Source organism: Vigna unguiculata, chromosome 11, assembly GCF_004118075.2.
Source record: "Vigna unguiculata cultivar IT97K-499-35 chromosome 11, ASM411807v1, whole genome shotgun sequence".
In the NCBI taxonomy this organism is placed as follows: Eukaryota; Viridiplantae; Streptophyta; class Magnoliopsida; order Fabales; family Fabaceae; genus Vigna; species Vigna unguiculata.
Window position 1 is genome coordinate 17,959,644 of NC_040289.1, and position 19,571 is coordinate 17,979,214.

General features: G+C 32.0%; 1 pseudogene; it reads right to left on the reverse strand.

Annotated features, from left to right (window-relative positions):
• Positions 1-2,258: 2,258 nt before the first annotated feature.
• On the reverse strand, positions 2,259-7,534 carry LOC114169646 (annotated as a pseudogene).
• Positions 7,535-19,571: the final 12,037 nt, after the last annotated feature.

The window sequence follows — 19,571 nt, forward strand, 5'->3', positions numbered from 1 at the left end:
ATATTATAATGAATACATACCAGTGCTTTACAAATAGTCAAAACAATGTTTTACAATTGAACTTCTTTCTCTACAACTTAGTTGAAGAAAGAACATTAATATGCAAAAGTGAATAATAATAATTGAAGAAAATGTATCAACTTTAGAAAAAAGAAGAAGAAGCCTGCAGACTCTACCTATTCATTCTGTAATAAAAAAAGAGAAATTAATCGAAGGAATCGTTGAATTTTATATATTTGAGGATAATATTAAAAGAACATTATTTAATATTACTAGGTATTTAGAAGTTGTAAATTAATAATTTAGAAAAAAAATAAAAATAAAATAGTATCAGACAAAAATAAACTCTTAATTATAAAATCAGGCAGTAACATAAAGTATATAAAAAAATATTAAAAAAATAAAAAAGTCACATAAAATCAGTTTCTTAAAACCTGTGATACTGCAGGCAGGCCAAACATTCATATCGGCAATGGTAACTGTGAATTACTTTTTTTCGGAAAGCCAAAACCAAAGACTGTATTTCATTCCTTTAAAAATATCTTACCTAAAGAGAATTGTTTGGTTTGCGGCGTGTGTGTTCTTATTAAGGTAAGTTATCTATACCCTATCCTTAATTCTAGGATGAATATGTTTCATTTTTTCTTCTTGTTTCTTTTGTAAAATATTGGAAGAAAATAGTGGCAAGATGACAGAAAGATAGATTGTATTGAAAGTTCTTCTGACTACAGTTTTTAACGGAGGGTCAAAATGTTCAAGGGACTTTTGAAAGATACTTTATTTTTTCTGTATGCGATAATTCTTTGTTGGAGTTTATAAAGAATATTGACAAAATATAAATGTCTTTAATATCTCCAAATATATGAAACTTTGATGTATGAATTAGTGTATGAATGCATGATGAAAGTTCCTTTGTTTTTTAATTTTTTTTCTTTTCATAAATATGAATGATGTATGTATGATTAGGTATGAATCTATGCATGAAGCTTGCCCTCATGTATTTTTTCACTTTTTACATTGTATGAAACTTATTTCAATTGATTCCCAATTTGTTGTTATTTTTAGATTTTTGGAATCTTTCTGTTTTGATTTTTTCTTTGAAAAGTATCCTTTGGTCTGATCAGTTTATTGAGAAACTTTTTCCTGAATCATTGCTTTTTGAACACTATTTGAGTGACATACATGAAATTGCCAAAGATCTTAGAAGGGATAAGATGAGATAATTGACTAAGGAGTTGCCCCAATTTGATAGTTAAGAGTTAACTTCAGGACATGAGGTGTGTTTGGGCTTGTCTACTTATTGATAAAAAAGATGGAGACTTCAAAATTTGCCCCAGTTTGAGGGTACAGATTGGTCTTGGGGTGTAAAATGTGTTTGAGCTTGCCCTAGTTGTTGAAAATAATGGGAGACTTCATACTAATTGTTGCAATGTAAGCCTGACAAACAAAGTCAATAATTGTCCAAATTAAAGATATCTGACTATAACGTAGGAACAATAAGTGAAATGTCTCTCCAATTTATTTCAAGGTGAGAATAATGAGTAATGGTAGGAGAAAGATAGATCAAAGTAGAAAATATGATAGAAAACACATGAAGAATGAAAGAATGAGAAGGCATGACCTTGATTTAACTTGACTACTCGAGCTAATTTTGATCTCTATGGAAACATGTCAACCAAAAATAAACTGCCCCAATCACTACAAAAAAAAAGTTAAATTGCGGAGGTTTTAATTTCGTTTAGCGGGGGTTTTTACCCTCACAAAATATTTTGCAGGGGTTTTTCAAACCTCAACAAATAGAGTCCCCACAAGTTATTTGTGGAGGTTTTCTACAACCTCTGGTACCAAGTTTATATTGTGGAAGTTTTTTAATGGAGGGTTATAACCTCTCCTATTCATGACTATTATTTTGTGGAGGTTTAAAACCTCCTTTATTTCCATAAACCTATTTGATTCCAAAACTCCTGTTTTTCATTTTTTTTGTGGGGGTTAATACCCTCCACAATTTGAGAATTATAAAACCTATTTTATTTGTATTATTTAATTTGTGATTTTATTACTGTATTTTTCTTGCATTATTCAAATCTCATAAAAAACAATATTTTGTTTGTAATTAGAATTTCCTACTATACTTGACAATGTATGTAACAATTTGAGATACTTATATTTTTATATCAACAAAATTTTTCTATAAACTTCAACCAAAGTGCTCAAATATATATCATTAGAACTTTTGATTCTCAAAATCAACATATTAAGCAATTTAAATTGAAATAATTACAACTTAATCCATACTTACTCAAAGTTCATAATACACTAAAATAGTTTCATCCTAAAAAACATCATCAACATCCTAAATGTTGCTACCACCAGATGATCCTCTTGTACCCATAGAAGACTGTGGCTCATTTGCATCACTGGTTTGCTGAAATTATAAAAGATAAATATTAGCTGCAAGAAGGACGTCAACCTCAAATCATGAAATCAACATGCATATACTAAAATAGTTTATTACTAGATCATTGACCTACACAAAAATCATGATTATTTGGTATCGATGATTAACTCACACCGATACAATATAATTCTTGTATAAAAAATCACATCACAAATAAGTACCAAGATAATTAGTTTCCAAAGGGAAAAATTCTAGGATTTCAAGCAATTGGATTAATAAAATTGAAAAAAATTCAAATTTCACACTAAACAATCTTATATAACTAAAGAATCACTGCGAAATCAAATCAAGAATTTGAAAGATTTGGAGGTCGAGTTATTGCTCCCATGAAGAGAACAACATTTGGATGCCTCAATCTTTTCATTATTTTGACCTATTGAAATTAACATCATAAGCTTTCTGGAATTTAATTTATAGAATAGATGTTGGCATTCAAGGTAAAAATGTACATTAACTTGATGAAAATCACAAAAAGTAGCTCTAATCACAGAAAAATTTTCATTAGAAAAGATGTTACTTTTAACAGAGGGGAAAGACAATATATTCTCATCAATAAATAAGCTAGAAAATAGATAATCTCTTGGATTATCTCATTTTTTTATATTTAAAAGGGTTTTAAGATACTTATGTTGAATTTTAAATTAGTTTGCTTTGAACAAAACAAATTTTAGAAAACTAGTGTGAAGGAGATATTCTGTAAAATTTAGTTAGGATTTTCATTTATTCTGTAAAACTAGGGAGGGTATTTTGATCTTTTTCACTCACTTTTAAGAGCATTCATCATATCTCCAGAAGCTTGGGTATGAGAAAGGACAAAAAGGGTGGAAACTCAAGTCTAATTCTCTTCAAGGGTCTATAGAGTTTTTTCTTTATCCCTTCTCTTTATTTTTGCTTCTATTTTCCCTGTGTCTAGCTTTACCCTTTTTGTTAGGATTGGGTGAATTTCAATATAATTCTAATCCCTGAATCTCTAATTAGGATTGGGTGAATTTCAATATAATCTCTAATCAGTGCACACAACATACTTATCATTAAAATCAATATGATTATTAACCATGCTTTCAAAACAATCAACAATAAAATTATGAGAAGTAATAGTTATGAAATTTCTAAAAAAATGCAGGTACAAATGATTAGATGCACTCTGTTTTCCAAACCACTTCAGCAGACATATATAGATGCAAAGTACCAAAATCCTTGTACAGTGAAATACATGAAAAATGTAGCAAATGAAATCAAATCATCATTTAAGTTGAACCCCCTTCCCTTGTTTCCTCCTCTATTGGCTTAGCAGTGGGCACAGGTGATGGAGAGGACTCCACTCCCATCTCTGCTCTTAGATCATTGATGCTTTGCTCCAACACATTTATACGGTTTCCCATATCATCAAGTGAAGTAATGTCAAGAAAAACATTTTTTTTTCAGAATTCAAGTATTTGGCAAGTAATAAAACTGGAAGCACCACACATACACACAGATTGTGCCCATTGGCACAGGTGGTCGCATTGTGTTCATAAGAAAAAGGTCAAGATGCAGCTGTGCACAGTTGTAATTTATTTATTGGGGTTACTGTGTATGTCAGGGTATTATTACCACTCCCAATAGCTTAAGCTATTAGGTGACACCACATAACTGGATCCTAACAATGTATACATGCAATCATGTCATTGGCGTGAGTACTGATGGCGTGAACCCATTTTCATGGCCATTGGAGTGTTTTCAGTGATTTACAAAACAAAAGTAATAGATTATATATTGGTAACAAAACAACACAAATAATCAAATGAAACAATATGAACTTAAATGAATGGATCACAACTCAACATTGTACAAATCACAATTCATGGACATTGGGGCGTTGCCAGGGATTTCCAAAAACAAACATATTTTTGTATTGGTAAAGAAACAACACATTATCAAATGAAACAATGAGAACTGAAACTAGCAGATCACAGCTTAACATTGCATAAATCACAGTTTACGGGCATTGGAGTGTTGCTAGTGATTTACAAAACAGAAATAGATTTAAATAATGGTAACAAAACAAAAAAAATTTATATATTGGTAACAAAACACAAATAATCAAGTCAAACAATGTAAAATGAAGCTAACAGATCACAGTTTAATATTTATATAAACAAACTTTGAAAATTTATTTAATTCCTTAACTAACTACCCAATGTGATTCATAACAACACTGTTCAGTAAAATATAGGTAAATTGTTAACAGAATGTATGTCACCTTAGGGCCTTCATATGACTAAAAGCTTTTCTTATTTCATCCACTATTTTTACTCTTGGTTACAAAAATATTATTCCTGCTTTTAAAAGTTTTGAACAAGAAATGATAGAACAGAAAATAAAAACATAATTAAAAAAACTGTTTTCACTATTTCCTATAAAAACTTTTGAAAACAGGAAAAAAATGAATTTTCCTAAACCAAGCACCCCCTTGATCTCCTATCCTCCACCCACCCTAGCCCTTTGAATCAAATCTCACTTCATTAAATTCATATTGTTCTGCATATATGTTCATGATGTTCACATGCATTTTCAAAAAATTAAATGATGCATCATAGATTTGGAATTATTATTAACAGAATTCAAACCAAAATTTAGACCAGTGAGATGTGAATAAGACTATACAATGGCAGAAAGATTTGGATTCTCAACCAAACTAAAGTTTAGTGATAAACTGACAAACATCAAAGAAAACATAGCAAAAAGGAATGTATGTGGAATTAAAGGTGCAATACAACTAAACAACTCATAACCCAGAATAAAAAAAAAACTTGTTTTTTTATTGGCATATTGAGTCAAAAACTATCTCAAGAAGACATCTTGCAACATCCAGGTCCACTTTGGGGTCCTATAGGTCTCAAAAAAAAACCAAACGGTGCAGCTTTTAACATTCAACACTCCAATTAAATCAAGACTTTAGAATCTAAATGAAAAGAACACATAACATGAATAGAACCTAAAAGTCACACTGCACATGCTCTAGATCTCACTGAACTATGAAAGCAACTGAAAAAATAAACCACTAGATCTCACTGAAAAAATGAGTAAACAATCCAAAAGAAATACAGTGGGGAAGTAGAGATGACGCGTACTTCAGTTTTTAACTCTTCAAGTGATTCACCAGATATATCTTGATCTAGAAACATCTTTACAGTAACTTCCTACGAACCAAAGAGCATAAATGAACTGTCAGTGTAATAATTCTATAATCTATAACATAGCAGAAAATTATCCTAACAATATAGACAATAATAAAATGGGAAGTAAGCTAGCAGTAAATATAGCAAAAAAAATTATTTTATTCAGATTAGAATGCAACTAAAGCCCGGAGAATTCTTGGCATTGGCACAGACACATTCAATTCATAAAAAAAATGCATTTTATAGATGGTAGCACATACCTAGGTGTGCAAGTGCATCAGTAATAAGTCTTGACATTGTTCATCTCATTTTGAAAAAAGCATAATAAAGTTGCATACCACATGCCTTAGTGAAAATAACACAATCAATATTTTCAAGTTCAAGAATATAAGAAACTCATTATTCGACGTCATTCACCACGATACACCTCCCCATATGATCCTGCATGTCAAACGTGCAATGAACTATTGTTAACAACTTAACATCATACTGGTGTAGAAGTAGTAGATTACCTCATTCTCAGATCTGGAAGGAGTGTTAAGATCTTGTCGATTGAATCTCTGGACATTGAAAAGCTTCATGATTCTGTCATAATTCTCACCCAACCATTTTTGAGCTTGCCATTTGTCAAAAGTCTCTCGGCTTCAAATTTAAATGGTAGGTGCTTTCAGTCTCTAACTTCACTAAAACAACTAATAATATTCTCTGTATAATAATAAGTCCTCATAATAGGTACATATTCTTTCACAACTTTCAATTCAAATCTATCTTTTACAAATGAAATTGTGTCAAGGGCAGTGGTAACAATGTAGAGTTAGGTCAAAAATTAACTATTAATTAATGCTCTGAATAAAGATTCATATATCTAACATTAGTAAAACAATTCACTATCAAGGCTTGTGAGTGATTTCTTAACATACCTGAAGCGACTTCTTTTGAGATCATTTCCCTCATTAGGAGAGAAACAAAGGTTATATGAACCCCTGGTTCCACCTGTGCCATCCAATCCTTGGTTTCATCCTCTTCCTCAACAACTACATCACATGCTGGTGTTGACTCTGGCCCTCTAGAGGTCCTATCACCATTCAATCCACCCATAAATATTTGGTCTGGTCTACCACCAGGTAAATAGGAGCTTGTGAAGTCCCAAGCAGGGGTTGAAGCTGAGCTTGCTCCTCCAATATAGGGGTATGAAACCCCTTCTGAAATGGTGTCGAAGTCAGGATATGGCCTCTGTCCTTTCTTGTAGGTACTGGACCCTGTGCAAGGTCTGCACTGCTTGTAAGAAGCTGAAAACTTAAGTACCATATCCTTTAACTGCGAATGTAGAAAATGGAAATAAAGAGTCAAATTAACATCAATGCATTAAACATTTTGATTCAATTACGTACATGTGCAAACATAGCAATATCAATGAATCGCAAATTAGGTTTCAACATTCTCCTATGTGACAAATTAGATAAAAGTGTGAATCGCGGTACCATGAGTGCAGGCGAATTTGAAGTGGAATTCTGGAAAGTCAATCGGAAGTGCAGGCTCCTAAGCTGCGAACAACTACGATGGAGTGATAGAGTGACGAAACAGGGCGAACAACTCCGATGAGCGATAGGGTCGCCTACGACAGAGTGAGAGAGTGGGCATGACGGAGTGACTGAATCGCTGCTCTGGCTATGACGGAGACTACCAAGGAGGCTACGACGAAGACTGAATCGTGATTAGCTACTGAGACTGAATCGTGATTAGCTACTGAGGCCAACGAAGAGGGTGTGACGGAAAGAGCTACGACGACAGAGTGAATCAGAGAGCGAAACTGATTTGAGAAAAAACTTAGGTTTTCGAGAGGGACGAACAATATTTTCGTGGCTGTGGAGGTTTAAATTTTCTAGGAAGGAACGTGTGAATACATTGAAGGAAAAATGTAGATTAATTTGCAGAGGTCATAAATCTCTTCAAAATAAATAAAATCCCTATATTATTAGCACTTACAGAAACCATTATAATTAATCTATATCATATTTATTTGTAGAGGTTTATTTGAACCTCTGAAAAATGACCTCCTCTAAATAACTTTTTTTTTGTAGTGAATGTTTGAAAGCAAATCTTTGAACACTTTTTCAATCTTTTTTTTTTAACAAACCTCTTAACATGACAAAATATTTTCCTCTAAATTAAAGTTTTGGAAAAACAACAACCAATCATTGATTTGTGTGGACTTTATTAGGCTTGTATTGTGGCCAAGGCTAAGGGATATAAAAAAAATGGATAATGAAGGCTCAAAGTAAATGGTATAAAGGTTATTTAAAACAAGGGTCTTTATCTAAGGTTGCATCTAAAATTCATTTGACTACCTTTCTTCACCATTTTTTTTCACTTTCCAACTCTTGTTTCTCATTTTTTTTTTGCAAAACCAATTTTTTTGTCTTTCCAAACTTTTTATTTTTTTTATTGGTGAATTACAAGTCAAATGAAATAGATGCAAACATCATGTTAACTTTAGTGGGAAGGTGACCCTTGTTAAGGGTAACTGAAAAGAAATTTTAATTTTTTTTTATAGGCTCAAAATGGGTAACAAAGGAATATCATTTTTTCTTGATAAAGAAACATGGCCACACATCATTTCAACTCATGATTGTTTTAATTTCAAAAGCTTTAATCCAAAAGGAAAAAAAAAATTCAATCACATCAGAAGTTGCCCCTACTTTGCCTTTACTTTTTTTGTATTATTTTCTATTTTTTTGTTGTCTTACTTTTTGCCTAGACCGCCCTTTTGGGTTTTCAGTCTAGCAGACTTTTCTTCATTTTTTCCTTTTTTTGTGTTCAAAGGCTTACTTCAATTTTAATTCATTTTAAGGCACATGCCCTTTATGATGATCCTCCATGGAATACAAAGAAAAGGTTTATTGGAGAAAGGTGATGGGAAATGGGATGGGAAAGGAAGTGAATTTTAGCAATTCCATGTACCCAAATTAGAGCAAAGTTTCAAAAGTGTGTCACTTTTCATAAAAATTATCCATTTATTCAACAAACTAATTTGACCAAAGAATAATTTATTTTCTCTTATTTTTTTTTCACTTTTCGCAAAATTCCATGAATTTATTAACAAAAAATAGGAAACAATTAATTTTTAAAATTATTGTAGTGCAACCTTTTTTCAAGATATGTTGATGCATGTTATGTGTTATGCAAAGTGACATGAAAATGCAAGATGCTACAAATTTGGAAACTACCTATACACATGCATGTGAGTGTATGTATGGTATGTACTATGCAAGGTGGCATGAGAAAACAATGAGATGAATATTATGCATTATACATTGTGACATGAATCCAAAGTGAATCCATGCTACATGTCAAGTACATGCATGTGAGTGCATGTATGGTATGTACTATTGATGAGTGCGTATTTTTGCCCTCATTTAATGTTTAATTATGGGTATTTAATTGAATTTGTGTGCTTAAAGATTGATTTAATTGGGATTTCCTATAATTGGGTTTATTGAGCATGAGATACAAAAACATGTTAAAAATAGCTTTTTAGTTGCATAAATGTTCTTTGGATATTTTGAGGTGTGTTAGTGCAGCTGCAGCTAAGTTGAGCTCATGGAGGTGCGGAAATAAATTGATTAAAGCTTCATGACACCTTAAAGATAAATCCAAGAATAAGAAATTATTAAAAGCACAAAAATCCAAGCCAAGCATTGCATGAAGACGATAAGAAAAGCTTGAAAAAATGAAGAAGTTTGGCTAAGCCAAAAAGAGAGCAACAAAAAATTGGACCTTGCGGTTTTCTTTATCTTTATGATAGAAGATAATTTGGGAAAAATATATCTTTAGATATTTTATTTGATATTTTTAAATAATTATCTTATTTAATTATATCATAAAATATTAAAAGATATTAACTACCAAATCTTTTTAAATATGACAAGATATTCTTGAATCTTTTTAGATCCACAACAAACAAATATATCTTGAAGATATTGGATTATTTAGAAGATAATTTGAGGAGATTGCAAAGGGTTGATTTTGAAAATTAGTACAAATATTAATTGGTAATAATTTATCATATATCTTTAAGTAATTAATTTATTTAATTATAATAGATATTGATATTATCAACCAATTATATTTGTCAAATAGTCTATATCTCTCCAAATATTTTTAAATATTTATAATTATCTTTATTTTAAAAGATATTTGAGAAATTTTAGCAATAGAAAAGCATAGTCCAATTCCTATATAAAGAGACCAAGGGAGAAGCAGAAAAGACAAGCTCGGGACTTCGAAGTTTAGGAACCCTTAGAAGGCCTAATTTTGTTTCCTTTCCCTCTCTATTCTTCTTCTATTTCTATTTTGTATTTCATGGAGTGTTGAACTTCTTGGGTTGATTCTATTGTAATTTCTTAATTGGATTCTGAGGTTAGATTAATTAATTTGTTTGTTCTTTTGATTCTTGTTGAGATTTATTTTCATCTATGTCTTTTGGTTCTTAATTTAGTAAAAGTAATGATTTTTACATTGTAGCAAGTTAGCACGGTGTTAAATCTACATAACATAACAATCGTATGAGTCCAAGGGTTTTTAAATTTTAATTGAGAAGTTACTTTGATTAATTTTAGAAACCTTCATATGATTGAATGAGTTTTTGCTAATAATTGAGAAGTTACTTTGATTAAAGGTGAAAACTTAGATTAGAATTAATCAAGAAGTTACTTTGGTTAATTAGCTTTTTACTAGATATAAGAGGTAAAAGAATGGACATGATTAGGATTGGTAATATTTAATTGAGAAGTTACTTTGGTTAAATTTACTAAGATTAATCTACAAATTCTTTACTTTTGATTGAGAAGTTACTTTGGTTGAAAGTAAGGATGCCAACAAATTAATTGAGAAGTTGCATTGATTAATTTGAAGTCTTAAACAAGAAATCAATAACAATAATCTTTAGAAAACCAATGATGAATCCTATTTTGAAAAAGCAGTGGAATCGACTTATTTTTTTTTACTATTGTTTCTGTCTTATTTTATCTTCTTATCTTTATCTATTATATTTTTATTATTTTATTTGACTAACCATTTTGTAAAGATTTTATAAGAACTAACTTGTTAAAAATCAAATCCATGTTCGTTGGGAGACGACTTAGGGTTAACTTAACCCATACTATTTTTTTTGGCTACTTTCTTAACAATACTGAAGTTGTTATAGATAAGTAGTATTAATTTGATCGCTTGACGATAGCGTTATCAAATTTGACACCGTTGTCGGGGAACACGGTTATAATTTTTATCATTTTAGTTCTTATTTTTTTTCTTTTGATTTTATTTTTTGTTTATCACTAACATTTTTTTTATCTTAATTTTTTTTCTAACATTTATTTTATTTTCTTTAGTTATTTTTTTTAGTTACTTTTTTTTAAGCATAATTTTTGTTTGAGGATTTTTGTTGGGAAATTTGTGAAACTAGTTGAGAAACACTTTGGCTAAGGAAAGACAATGTACTTAAGTTGTCCATTGAGACACACCTCTCTTTCCTGGAAGTCTACTTAACAAGCTTTCAACTTATTTCTTTTCAGAAAACCTCTTTCAAAAATGCAAAATCATTTTTCATATGAAAATAATCAACAATGTGATTTTCAAGTGAACTATAATTATTATCCACAACAACCACATGATCCATATGATCAACAACAAATTGTCACACCTACTTCTGCACCTGATTTAAGTAGGTTAACTATACGTCAACTAAATGATCTATATCCTAGATCATCTTTTGCGGAATATGAGCAACCATCATACCATGAGCAACAACCATATTCTGAGTGTCCACCCCAGCCATCATATGTTCCATTTGGTTCTCAACAACAACAACATGCAACATCACAACAAGTTGCAGCAATCAATGGACCATCCTATAAGGAAGTTGTGTTATTAATGGATGGACTGAGAGAGAAATTAGACACCACAGATGAAAGGTTGCGAGCTGATCAACGATGCAAAGATATTGAGCAAAAATGGTATGGAAATGATAAAGTATTGTATGACATGATGGAGGATGCAAGTAACAACAACTTTGTAGAATTACTTTGTACTGTTAATACCACCCTCCAATGCCATCCAAGATTTGCTGAAATCCCAGAATTTAGAGCACTTCGTCAAGAAATAGAATATATGCTTCTAAAGTTGGCCATTAGAGCTGAACAAATGTCAGAAGATTTAAGTCAACTAATGAAAGACAAAGCTATGGAGGCCACCTTAGAAAAACTTATGAAGACGATAATTGAGCAAAGGGATGAAATGATAATGTTCAGGAGCATGAATCAAAGGATGGAACAATTGAGCATTGATGTGAATGAGTACACAATTCAAATGTTAGATCAACCAACACCAGAATCACATCACACTGATATATCTACTGATAGATATAATGATGCTCATAGTAATATGTCTACTGATGGACATATCAATTTTGCTAAAAATGTTGCTGATGAAGAAATTGAAGATTCTCACACATACATATCTACTAATGGATATGTTGATGATGCTCAATGTGAATATAAAGTTTTATCTATTGATGATGATATGAGTATAGATGATCTTTTTGAGGAGCAAAGTTGTGAGGACAATACAATGGAGGAACCAAGTACAATTGAAGAGCCAACGATATTCACAGATGCAGCTGAAGCATGTACTACTACAACTGACTTGGTTAATGATGAAGCAGTAGATTCAACTACTTCAAGTGCATATTTTAGCTCACAAGATGAGATTACAAGGACTACTGATGATCTGGTTAACCATCTGAATGCACCTGATGATGCTCAAATTGAGATGAAGCCACATACTCCACATATCAAGTTTATTGATATGAATGATGAAAATAGATTTTTAGTGGTGATTTTTATTGACTTGGCTGCAGAGCAAGAGGAAAGGTTGCTTCAAAAGGAAAAGAGGTTAGATTCAAATTCTTTTGAAAGCATTGTTGATAGAAAAGTTAAATTGCATGCATATTTGTTTTCTATTTCTAATTTTAGTGAAAAATTTAAAAAAAATTCAAAAATATGTGTTTTTGTTTTTAGTTTTTATAAAAATAAAAATGTAATAATTAAAAAAATGGTACAAGCTGATTTGTACTTTGTAAAATTAAAGAAAATAAATTTTGACATATGGCCAGATTGAGCCAGAAGTCATAAATTTTTTTGTTTCCTTCCAAAAATAAGTCCATTAAGGACATTTTTTTTGAAATAAGTGTGGGGGAGACAAACTGTAGGTAGAATTTTTCTTTTTCTTTTTCTTTTTTTTGTTTTTGTTTTTGTTTTCATAAAAAAAATTGTGATTTCTTTTTTAGGAAATTGTGAAAGTATTAACTTTTTACTAAGTGAAACTTTTAAACAATATATCTCATAAGAAATCCACCAAAAATATTTCCTTGCTTTCAATAAAACATATTGACATTGGATTTTTAGGATTTGATTCAGTAATTGGGATGATCATAATTCTGGAAAAATAAAAGTCATGTTGATATAAGTGGATTGTTTCTATGATTTGCTAAATGAGTTGATTTGAGAATTTCTTGATTAAATCTTTTGTGAAAGAATTTGACCTTGTGAGTCTTGAGCCTTAATGTAAAGGATGGACCGCCATGTGCCATTCCTATTTTTTCTTGAGTGACTTGCTCATGTTTGTTTATACTCAAAGGTTTAGGTTGACTCTTTTATTTTGCAACTGAGGTGAATATGCATGATTTGATATGACTGAGGCATTTCTTATTTTTAGCTACTTGGCCAAATTAGTCCACCTTGATATTAATCCATTGGTAGCCCCTTTGAGCTTTAAACCTCTTTTTTCTTGTTTTAAGCCTATAGCATAACCTTGAAAAGAAAAAGACCATATTCTACCTTAGGAAGAAAGAAGGAGCTAATGGATTATGTTCAGGAATGATTGAGGAATAAAGTGTGTGGGTGAGTACCTCACCCACAAATTAATAAAAATGGCAAAAGGAAAAATTGTTGATGAAAAAGTGTTGAAAGGAAAAAAATAATTACTTTCTAAAAAAAGAGATAGCAACAAAGCAATCAACAAAAAAGAGTTGTTTTTGAAATTATGCTCCATTATTCTTCCTACATTACTATTTCAAAAACCCAAAAATCCTAAATTTTTTCCTACCTTTGGCCCCATTATAACCTATAAAAAATTCCTCATGATCTTTGAATGCATGTTTTCTGAAAGTTTGTGAATATTAGAGTCTTGTTAACTATTACGAGTGTTTACTTGCATGAGTATTTTGAGTGAAAACACAAGCCAAAACACTTGAGCGAATTTTGGTGAGAAAATACACATCTAACTTGAGTGCTTTCTTTCATAATTGATTGTCTTGTGAATTCAAAAGATTAACTCCTGTGTGAAAAATAGAATCTTTCCATTTGTTTATGCATTGTAACTTAATTTCTAGAATATTGATTTGTCTCAAGTAAGGTTCATTCCTTTGATCTAGTGTTGATATGAAGTAAAACACCTCAGAACAAAGTTTTGAAATTGCTTAATTTATCCCAGGAGTGCAAAAGGATAAGTGTGTGGTTACGTGTCAAGTACATGCATGTGAGTGTATGTATGGTATGTACTATGCAAGGTGGCATGAAAAAACAATGGGATGAATATTATGCATTATACATTGTGACATGAATCCAAAGTGAAACCATGCTACGTGTCAAGTGAATGTTAAAATGTTATTTACCTTAAAACTATGTGCATGGTACCATGCATGAATGAAAAGAAGATGTGGATGTAATGCATGTATGCACCTCAAGAGACCCTTATTTATACGTTGATGCAAATATGACACGGTTGAAAATTAACTACTTAATTCTATAAAAATGAAAAGATTAAAAAAATAAAGAAATAATGCATGCTGCCTTTGTGTCCTAGGAGGTGTAGAGAAAATCTATTTTCTGGTCTATGGGTTTTTATATAATTCTTCCAAGGATAGCTCTAAATTATCTCACATGCTTCTAGAGCTTAAGTCAACCTCAAGACATAATGCACAACGATAGGCGACCTAACAAATGTGACATGTCAAGAGGAAGCAAACTCTAGATGAAGTCTTCCCAATAATCAAGTAGATCCGAGATCTAGCATAACAATTGTTGGACCTCCACTCCTTACGACTAACTCAAGTCCGGGTATAACACCCCAATATTAAAATGAATGCATTAGCCTACCATGTGTAGTGTGTGAATGGAGCAACCTAAGACTACCTAAACCCACACATCCAAAATAACCAGAAAATTCCTAGGATATAACAATTGTCTTCTACCATAGGGTTCAATAATTTTAACAATATAATTATATGAGGACATTAAAGAGTAAACATGGCATCAAGACAAACAAAGATAGATAAATATACATGAAATAAAACGAAAAAGGGGTAAACGAATATATAAAAACAACATACCTTTCGCATACTTAACCAATAGGATTGACTCTCCAAAACGTCCCCAGTGGAGTCGCCATCTGTCGCAACCGAGATCACGGCGGGATGGTGAAAATCATTTTAAATAGTACAGAGGAGTCGCCACCATAGTTTATTATGGAAAACTATAGAAAAACCTTAAAAGAATGGTCTTCGAAACCAAATTTGGGTTCAGGAGTCGGTTACGTGTGGGGAAGGTATTAGCACCCCACAACGCCCGTCTTAAGACGGTTCCCTCTTTAATTAAGTGTGAAAAGTAGAATTTTGATGTTTAGAATATTTGTTATTCCCCAAAAAAAATCAAACAAAATAAAAAAACACATAAGAAAAAATTAAAGATTCAAACAAAATTATTTTTTTATTTTTTTGGCCCGACGAGGATTGTACCTCGCTCCTACGTATTTCCATTTGGAAAATCAGGGATAACGTAGTTTGTAAGACCCGTGAAAATTAAATAATTAAATAAATAATTATTTAATAAATACGGGTAGGGGAGCCTTTATGGCATTTAATGGAGATTGTTATGATGTGGAAAAGTACTAGCTCAAGTGGTTGAGAGTACTTTAAATATGTGAGAGGACTTAGGTTCAAGTCCTATGTATGCTATTTATGTGTTATTTAATTGTTATTATTTAATTATGTGCATGACCATGTTGAGTTATAATTATAAGAATTATCACGAAACATGAATTGGTTGAGTGGTTGTGCATTAGGATGACATTGGTTTGGTTATGAGTTCAAACCTTGGTAGAACCAAAGTAAACTTTCTTTTTGCAAAAATTAGTTTTGGCTTGAATGTGAAAGGGCAAAGGAAATCCTAGCTGAATTGGCAGCCAAGTAAGGGCTGAAAAATTAACTCATAATTCATAGTCTAAGCAAAGGAAATTCCAGGTTAGGGGAGCTGATTAACGTCATTTTAATTGGTTAATAATTAAATGTATGTTGTATCGTATGTTATTGCATGATCAATGTCTATTTTTGTTGAATTTCGCGTTTCTGGGAATTTTTCCAGAAACCGCCTGGCGGGTGATGAACTGCCGCCAGGCGACACATAAAATTTGCCTATTTTTCTGAGTTCCTAATAGGAATCGCCTGACAGTGAGCTTAGTGCCACCAGGCGACGCAAGCCCCGCCACCCAGTTTTCTGGGTTGATCATGAATTGCCTAGCGGTGAAGAACACTCGTCAGGCGATGCTTTTCGTTTTGGTTCGATTTTCGGGTTTTGCATGTTCTGGGTTGCTTTGGTTCGGTGGAAAAGGCATTTTAACAACATTTGGACGAAAAGGAAGGGATTAATTGTGAAAAGTCATGGTAGTGCGAAGGAATCAAATGAGATTGGCTATGAATGAATGTTAGGGTGGAAGAATTGGGGTTTTCGGAAATTGTATAACAAATTGCGTAATGAACTACAAACTTATTGGATGAATTGTGATCCTAAACCTTTGAGTGGTGAGTATTGAGTCGAAACTGAAGGAAATTAGGATGGTTGGGCTGATTGAGGTTTGTAGGCGCAAGGGAAGGGTTGTTGGATTCTTGAAACTGCAGGAACCGTTTGGCGGCACCCAATTGGCCGCCAGGCACCATACCAGAGACGTGCATGGTGTTCTGTTCACAAAAAAATTTGTTTTTCGTACTTTTCGTGGTACAGGAACCGCCAGGCGCCTGTTTTGCACCGCCAGGCGCAACCTTCGTGATTTTTGGGCGCTAGGCGCCACCATTTTTTTCTGGTTTGCGCAGTTTTCGTAAAACTGCAATTCTCGATTCGTTAACCGTTCGATTTAGGTGAAATTTTGACAGGTGGTCCATAACATGAAGTTCTTCACTTTGAACGGTGGAGATTGATTTGGAGGACAGTAGCTAGAGATATACGTTACTCAATATTGCTGATTTTTGAGTTTTTGAAATACATGATTAAGCTCTTGATAATTTCAAGTAACTTCTAATGAAGCATTATTGGGTTATGTGGTAAGTTTATATCAATTTGAATGTTCCTTTAGATTAGTCACATGTGGAGAATTGGTTATTGATGAAGGCTTGTGTGTCAATATTAATTTGCATTGGTGCCTAAGATCATGTGATTAAATTGTTAGAATGATGTTGCTTATACTTGTTTGAGCATGCGTTATTCATAAGTTAGAATTGAATGCTAGAATGAGTTTAAAGGTGGAGAATATATATGAAATGTGAATGGACTGATTTTACTTTGTTTTGGGTGCTTAAAAACCAGTATTATGCAAGTACTGGTGTAGCGCCTGGCGGTGCTGTTTGATCGCCAGTAGAGAATTGAAGTGTGTTGCGCCTGGCAATAAGGGTTGTCCCGCCAGGCGATGCTTGTAGAAACAGTAGCATCAGAGGCACTTGGCGCCTGACAGCACGTGTACCCCGCCAGACGGTCTGGAAACCTTTTGCGTCTGGCGACTCGTGTGGAGTGCCAAGCGATTTTTGATGAAGCAGACATCGTGTTTTGCTTGCTTTGGATGTGCGTGGTCTACGAGGCTTTGGGCGATATCTCAATGGTAAAATGTTAGAGTATTCATGGAGTTGTGGCTCAAGATGGAGGGTAATACGAGCATTCTTTGAGTTGTGGCTCGGAGTAGCGAGTGTTCCTGCATGTGTCCTACGAGTGGTGGCTTGTAGGTTGGCAGCAACGATATATTGAGACTATCAATCAAAGATGTAAAACATGGATTACATGTTGGCGTCCAAGTTAGATGAGATCAAAGGATGGAGTTCCTTGGATTTTGTGTGTTTTGTTATATAAATTGATGCATATATTTTATTCTGTTAGCTCACCCTATATGCTTGTGTTTGGCGATGATCATGTACGCGGTACACGGGAGCAGACGATGTTATAGGTGGATCTGGTGAGGCATAGAGCCGGAGCGGGGCTAGTTGGGAGAGGACATTCTCAGAGTTTTATATTTTATGAGTTTTTAAAGAATTTGTAATATTTCATATTACTACCCGTAGACATTGTAATTGAGTTTTAAATTTTATGGATTTGAGTTAACTTCGGATGTAATAAAAGTTTTATATTTCCCATGTTTTGAAAAATGGAGCTTAATAAATGAGGATTTAATATTATTATCTTATTTTATTAAGTAATTTTGTAATATCCGGACGAGATGTTACATAGTTCTTTATAAAAAATTTGTTGTTTGATAATATTATTTTATTTTTTTAATTTTCTATACTTTTATGTATATGTATATTTTATTAATAATATCAAAAGAACCCAAGATTCTACATGATAAATATTTAGTTATCAAGCAAATCTGAGATTTGACATGATATTTAAGATGATTTTATAATTTTTTTATTTTTTGTTATTTCTAATTTTCTTTCAAAAAAAAAAAGAATTAAAAGCCTATAAAAAGTGTTTTGATTATCAAGCAAGTCCGAAACTTGACATGACATTCACAACTTATATAAAAGAAAATATAATTTTTTATTTTATTTATTTATTTATTATTTTTTTTAGAGAACTAAAGTCTACGAAAAACACCTTTTTACAGTATTGATTATAATTATTAACTAAATATTGCTTGTAATTACTAGAATCATATTTTCTGTCACAAAAAGATCGTAATCATAACATATTATTCATATAATTGATTATAATTATTATCAGGAATACTTTCTTCCAAATATTAAAATCGTACCATTCTCTAAAAGCATTATTATCAAAAATACTTTTTGCTTCTAATTAAAATAATATCTTTCGCCGACTGACAACGGAAAGAGACACATAAGTGTAAATACAAGATATTTATTCAAATTATTATAAAAAAATGGCTCCTAATATTATACCCTTTTCTAAAAACAGAAAATATGAAACGTTCTCTTCTGTCATATCATGTGGAGAGTGTAAATAGAAAATAGTGGGGGTGAAAATATGTAAAATATTTGGGCTCATAAGAAGAGTGTGATAATAAATTAGATTCTCCTTCTCTTGGTTTTTCTCTTTTTTTCTTTTTTTTCTTTTTCCCGTGGTAGAATTAAAGTTAAAAAAAACCTACCATCAATCCAAACATATTATTTTATTTTATTTTATTATTTATTATTATTATTATATTATATATTATTTATATTCTTCTTATTATTATTCTTTTAACCAAACAAATGCATTTACCCGGACGAAATTGGGTGTTGACATTAAATTTTCATTCTCCTCTTCTAGTTGCTTTATTCTACTTTCAAGCCATTTAATTTCTCCTCTACGTTTATTATTTGACTTTTGCAGTTTCGTGGCTTCCTTATGTAATTCATTAAAGGCATCAAACAATTCATAGTAGTTATTTTCATCATGTTCATATTTGAAACTACTCACACTACTTTTAGAGGATCCTGTTCCAGCCATCAGACACATTGTTTTCCTCCTCAGTGCTCTCATCCGATTCACTGGATGTGCTGGAATCATTGTCTTCTACAGGCAATATAAGCTTTCTTTTTCTTCATGTGCTTCTTTGCCTTGGTATTCTCTTCC